Source organism: Amblyraja radiata, chromosome 3, assembly GCF_010909765.2.
Source record: "Amblyraja radiata isolate CabotCenter1 chromosome 3, sAmbRad1.1.pri, whole genome shotgun sequence".
In the NCBI taxonomy this organism is placed as follows: Eukaryota; Metazoa; Chordata; class Chondrichthyes; order Rajiformes; family Rajidae; genus Amblyraja; species Amblyraja radiata.
In genome coordinates, this window is record NC_045958.1 from 72813621 (window position 1) to 72820931 (window position 7311).

Sequence of the window (7311 nt, forward strand, 5' to 3'; positions counted from 1 at the left end):
TTTTATCACCATAGACTTCTTCTTTTTAAACTTGTTCTGTTTTAAACCTGTTTTTACACTTGTTCTGTCCTCAGGGTAAAGTGTAAAGAATTGCTTGAAAGAATAGAGAAGGCTTGCATTTCTAAAGAGCCTTTCACAACATCAACACTGGTCTGCTGGAGGCTCTGCAGCAGTCTAGGGTTCGGCCCAGCAGCCTGACTCACCCGGTGAGGGAAGGCCGCCGTGCCAGACCCCTGCTCACCCCGTGGGTTGGGAATCAGAGAGGAGGTGGAGAGAGACAGTGACAAATGCTGGACAAGGGGCCCGGTGAGAAGAACCATGGAGTCTTACCTTCCGTGACCTTGAAGTTGGTTACGGGAGGCGCCCCCCGCAAAACTAGGGCTGAAAAGGGCCAGGCGTGGAGAGGGACATCCGTTCGCGGGGTGAACAAAATGGAGGCGACGGCTGCAACGAGCCTTTGTGGTGGCTGCTGCTGGGACTGTAAAATGGCACCAAAATGGCACTGTTTGCATACAGACTCGGTGGGCTGTTCTGTATATTCTTTACTGATTGGGGAGATTGTGCTTATGTACGGGGAAAGTCTTGTTGAGCTGTATGCAAAAAATGTATTTCACTCTACCTGGTACACATGACATTGAACCATTGAACCATTGAAGACACAAAACACTACCAGCCCCACACCTACGCATCCCCATCTATGTCGACTGTCATCCTATTTTGTACAACTACAACCTAATGCCCCAGTCTGTGTAAACTAGCATACCAAATTGTATTTTTGTTCCCTCCCTATTCACCTGTGTTACCACTTTCTGGGAGCTAAGGATTTACACCACAAAGTCTCACTGTACATCAACACTGCTAAGGTCCCAGCATCATTGACTGGTTCAACAACTCAAACACCCAAGAACAAAGGAGATTGTAGAGAGTGGTAGACACTGCCCGGTCCATCACAGGTACTGACCTCCCACCATGAAAGAAATCTCAAGAAGGTGTTACCTCAGAAAGGCAGCTTATATCATCAATGATCAAAATCACCCTGGCCACCCTCTCATTCACTCCTACTATTGGGAAGAGGTTAAAACCCGTGCAGAGTATAAAACCCATGACCACCAGGTTCAAGAATGGCTTCTTACCCACAATCAACAAGCTCTTGAACATTACATTACATAACACTAACATCAAATATGAACTTCCATGGACTGCCTTAGGACTTTGCACTAAGGTTTTTTTTGTTCACGCATTATGATGATTAAGTTTTGAACTTTTGTTTATTATATATTATCTATCTGCATTGTGTTTATATGCCTGTTAAGGGCCTGTCCGACTAACGCAACGTCAGCGACTGTCTTCAACCTTCAAGCTCGAGGGCACTCGCTTGAAAAACCTCAAGCTGGATTGACCATCAGCGATGAAACTGCGAGCCGGATCGACCGTCTGCACACACACACACACACACACACACACACACACACACACACACACGCACACACGCACACACGCACGCACACGCGCACACACACACACACACACACACACACACACACACACACACACACACACACACACACACACACACACACACACACACACACACACACACACACACATCGCAAAGCCGGGGCCAGGGAAAGCTGGGAGCGCTGTCTGAAATTCACACCCGCGATGAACAGGAAGATAAAAGACAGCTGGCACAGTTACGGTAAGTCCTTTAGAGAGCGCGGAGAGGAGGGGGGGGAGAGGGGGAGAGAGGGGGAGAGAAGGGGAAAGAAGGGGAGGGAAGGGGGGGAGGAGGGGAGAAGGGGGGGAGAAGGAGTGGAGACAACTTTTAATAAAGTTTAGCGGGCATTTAACATTACCGGTCGGTTTGCTTACCTTTTTTTTCCTCAATGAGCTTTACCGTTGACTACCTTCAACTACCTTTGATTGCCATCGACTACCCACGATAGCATTACGACCTACTATGACCTACCTCGACTAAACCTACGAGTAAAAAAATATTGTTTTTTTCCACGGTGACTTTTTTTTACTCGCGGGCATTTTTTAGGATGTTGAAAAACACGCCGCGACCTAGCTGAGGCCTCGAGTAAGTGTGGACTACTCTTGAGCATGAAGGAGAGTTACAAAGACCTCCTAGAACCTCGTGTCAACCATGCTGCGAGTATGAGTCGAGAGCAAACTCTTCTAAACTCGCAAATTAGGTCCTTAATGCTCAACTAAGAAATTCATTGATCCATTGTTGCTACATATGGCAATTAGGCACTCTTGATACTTGCTATTTATTTTATTTGTTCGACCAGAATTTCCTCTTTGAAGTACATTACCATGCACATACAAAATAGAACTTAGTAAGCCCTTTGGCTCACAATGAGCATTCAGAACATGATGCCAGATTAAATTAACCTCCATTGCCTGCATGTGAGCCATTAGACTTCCATTCCCTGCATATCCATAAGCTTATCTAAAAAGACTCTAAAATGCTACTTTCATATCTGCCTCCAGCACCGTCCCTGACTTTGTTCCGACACCCACCACTCTGTAAAAAAACATGACTCGCATATCTCTTTTAAACTTTGCTCCTATCATTTTAAAGCTATGCCCTCTAGTCTTTGTCATTTCCACCCTGGGAACAAAGTTCTGACTGTCTAAGGCTCTCATAATTTTATATACTTCAATCAGCTTTGCCTTTCAAATCCGATGCTTCAGAGAAAACATTCCAAGTTTGTCCAAGCTCTCCATATGGATAATAATCTCTATTCCAGGCAGCATTTCGGTAAGCCTCTTCTGCGCCCACTGCAAAGCCTCCACATCCTTCCTGTAATGGGGCAACCAAACTGCACATAATACTCCAAATGCAACCCAGTTAAAGTCCCATTAAGCTACAACATGCTTTCCTAACTCTTAGGAAATCCATATTCAGTTTTGAATCCATACGACCAAATAAGGATTGTCTGAATGAAATTCCATCTCTGCTCACCTTTCCAACCGATCTATGCACTACTATGCCTTTAAATAATCTTTGTTATCTGCAACTTCTCCACTTAAGCGTAGAAAACAAACCCTTTTCATCACAGCCCCTGCCTATTGCCCACGTGAATGTGCTGGCCCTGGAGAGGGTCCAGAGGAGGTTTACAAGAATGATCTCATGAATGAGTGGGTTAACATGATGAGCTTTTGACGGCAGAGGGCCTGTACTCACTGGAGTTTAGAAGAATGAGGTGGGACCTCATGAAATGTACCAAATAGTGACAGCCTTGGATAGAGTGAATGTAGAGAGGATGTTGTCACTAGTGGGAGAGTCTAGGATCGGACATCATAGCCTGAGAATTAAAGGACGTTCCTTTAGGCAGGAGATGGAAAATAATTTCTTTAGTCAGAGGGTGGTGAATCTGTGGAATTCTTTGTCACAGAAGGCTATGGAGGCCAAGTCGATGGATTTTTTTTAAAGCAGAGAAAGATAGTTTCTTGATTAGTACAAGTGTCAGGGGTTATGGGGGGAAGACAGGAGAACGGGGTTAGGAGGGAGAGATTGATCAGCCATGATTGAATGGCGGACTAGACTTTATGGACCAAATGGCCTAATTCTGCTCCTATTACTTATGACCTTATGACACAGGAAGCATTCTTGACATGCAGACCATGCATTGCATGATTCTGAGCATCACTCTTCCAAAGCTGCAAAACTCATGAACCGACTGCCTCACAGGATAAGTAGCTCTCTCATCTCCTTTCCCTCTTTTTGGGAAGCACTTTGTCTTTATTACATCCTCCAGACTGCAATACTTTCACAACTTGCTCTGAGAATTGTACATTCAAGCTTATCCCTGACATTGGAGTGCACATTCCCAGCTAACACTTCAGTGTAATATCAAGAGAGTATTTTCATTCTTATACAAGCTGATGTCTGCATAAGATATTAAAAAAAAACATAGAAACATAGAAAATAGGGGCAGGAGTAGGCCATTCGGCCCTTCGAGCCAGCACCGCCATTTAATATGATCATGGCTGATCATCCAGAATCAGTACCTGTTCCTACTTTCTCCCCATATCCCTTGATTCAGTTGGTCCTAAGAGCTATATCTGTATATATTGATTAAAAGGGGCACACTAAGTTTTTAACTTTAAATTATTTATTTTACAAAGAATGGGTCATATTTTCTAGCCCAAATCTCCTTATTCTAAGTGAGAGACAAATAGCCACAGGAGGGCAAGATGAGTTGAAACATGGAATGATGTGACCAGAGTTCATTTTGAGTTATGATGCATTACTCACCAATGCCGCACATCATTAATGAGCCGTGCCGTTATGGAACTAAAAGATGCGTCTCATAGAGGGGAGCAGAAATAATTGCTGGCACTCCAGTCTTTCAGTGTTCAAAAGATCAAAATAGACGGACCTGCAATTGAATTCCCCATTTTAAAAGTGGCTCTATTAAAATCAGAAACCTCGCATGTTGAAGCTGTCATTGAGATGTGATTTGAAGCCAAAGTTGCTGCAATAAATCTCCAATTGTTAGCACAGTTCCTTTTAAACAGGACTTTTCTCCATGCAGTGACACCCATTTCACTGCAGTTTTCCAAACCTCTTGCCACTTGCCATGACTGTGAGATCTAAACAAACTGGTCTCCTCAGAAAGGGCAGCACGGTGGTGCAGCGATAGAATTGCTGCCTTACACAATGCCAGAGACCCGGGTTCGATCCTGATCTTGGGTGCTGTCTGAACGTTGTTTGTATGTTCTCTCTGTGATCATGTGGGATTTCTCCGAGAGCTCCGGTTTCCTCCTGCACTCCAAAGATGTGCAAGTTTGTAGGTAAATTGGCCTCTGTAAATTGTAAAATGTCCCCTAGTGTGTAGGATAATGCTAATGTATGGGGTGATCGCTGGTCGGCGCGGACACAGTGTGCTGAAGGGTCTGATTCCGCTCAGTATCTATAAAGTCGAAAGTCGAAAGAAAGGGCTGATGTAATTTCAAACCACAAGCACAGAGCCAAGGATTACCTCTTTTAATACCATTTACATCTCCATACACCAGAAGCTAAATGCAAATGAAGAATACGGTTCTCCAGTCCATTCACAGCATATGGACAGAACATGATTTGAAGGGTGTAGGAATGAACTGCAGATGCTCGTTTAAACCGAAGATAGATACAAAAAGCTGGAGTAACTCAGCGGGACAGGCAGCATTTCTGGAGAGAATGAATAGGTGCCCTTATTTGGGTCTCCACCCGAAGCATCACCCATTCCATATCTTTATGATTTGAAGGAGTTGGTAGGCAGATTCTGTAAGTTATTTGGGCAAATCCTCCAAAATTATGGAAGAAATTGAATAAGCACATGGATATCTTAAAAGACAAATTTGCTGGCTGCAACGGAAAAACCCCCCCAATACACATCAAGAATCAAACCCGTCTGGCCTGTGGACTTGGACATCACACAACGGTGTGAACAGGAAAGGCTGAGACGGAGATAACGAGATTCTCTTGGATACACAAAGGGAGGAACCAAGCCTCAGCAGACGGTGGTAAACAGGCCAGCACAAGCACAATCACCATCGGGGATGATAACGATCAGGCTGAGGGATCATGACATCAGCAAACCCCTTATCATCGGAAGCCTATTGTTCATGCCAGATCGAAACTGGGAAACATCAAAAGAACCCCTTCTATCCAGAGGACCACCTGGGGGTTTCAAAGGAAGCTCAGGTATAAAAGCCGAAGTCAAGCCAGAACTCTCTCTCTCTTCCTGCTCTTCCTGCTCTGCTGGACAGCTCGTGGGCCTGCATCGACTTCGCTGTGAGTATCCTGGTGACCTGGTGAATTTCCCGAAATAGGAGGTTGAGGGGAGAAAGGTCAAGGGGGAGTATGCTTGCAAGTAACTTGTGTTAAAGTAAGTTTTACGACGTGCCCGATAGTTTTCGTCCATAGTTTTAGTTTAAAGCATAAGTTTAGCCACGCATTGTGTAGTGTTGGTGAGATTCGATTTCTCATTGTTTAATAAAGCCTGTAAATTTTAGACTTGCTTTGAGTCCATCTTGGTTTCTGTTTTCTCTCATCGGCACACTCTGGTCAATTCAACCTTTTATCATATCCCACCATAATTCCGAGGTCTAGAACCTAGGGGAATCCTTTTGTGGAGTAAAGGGAAAAACAAAACCCCTACAGAATGGCGACCATGGCAGGACCTCGGTGGTTTGGGATATGTGATTTGTCAGAGGGGGTGAGAGAACGTAGCAAGATGGAGGAGAGAATCTCCTCTTATCTGTTTAAAAAGATCAATCTCACCAAACAATGGGTGATAGCACTGTTGAGAGCTGAGCAGCCCGCAGAAGCTGCAGCTCAATGGACGGAAAGCAAACTGTATAATAAAGGGCAGGAAAAGGCAGTTTGGCTAGCGTGCCTATCACAGCAGGTAGCCAATATGCAGAGACAGATAGATAGACTGGAAGAGCAACAGAGAGAAGCTAGGGCCAGCGCTGAAGAAAGCGCTAGAGAAGGGGAAGGGCTATCTGAGGAATGCAGTAAAGCCAGGCAGTGTATCTTGCAGGCGAGGGAGTCCCACAGAAATGCCCAGGAATTCCTCCAATGCCAGGTGGTAGAGGCAAAGGAGAGGGAAAGGAACGCCCAGGAACTCCTGGCTCAGAGTACACAGAAGTGCAGGGAGCTGGAGGGAAAGTTCCAGGATATACAAGCAGCATACAGGGTGGCCCGTAGCGAGCTAGGCAATAGTGATCACGGGCCTTGCCAGGCGAGGATAGCGCAGCTGGAGGAGACTCTGTCCAAGACTAGGGGACGGGTTCACCTGGTAGGACCAGGGGGGTCCCCCGGGGGCAGAGGGCTTCCCTCAGCAGATGATTCCCCAGTGGCAAAGGGGAATAGACCGCCTCCTGAGGCGCCGGGGATAGGTCCGGGTCGGCAGGTGGGGTTCGGGTTGTCCGGGGAGGGACAGGCCCAAGGAGGGGCGGGAGAGCACCCTCAGTTAGCGGCTTCCGCGCCATGTGTAGCACACCACGAGGTGGTGGGGTTACCGATCATGGTGGGAGAGCCAGGGGTAAAGGGGCAACAGCCCAGAGTAGGGCAGATGTGCCCGGCACGGCAAAGGAAATATGGTCCCCCGGTAGGGCAGGCAGATAGGGGGCCCATAGAGAGTGATATCATCATTCCCCATGGGGCACATGTGCTGAGGGGGATGGTGGCTCAGGTTCCCAAGTTAACCAGGGCAGGAGACCCGTCATTGCATTTTATGGAGGTGCAGCAGGCAGCCGAAATAAACGATTGCGATGAGGTAGAACGGGTAAAGCTGCTACTGATGACCC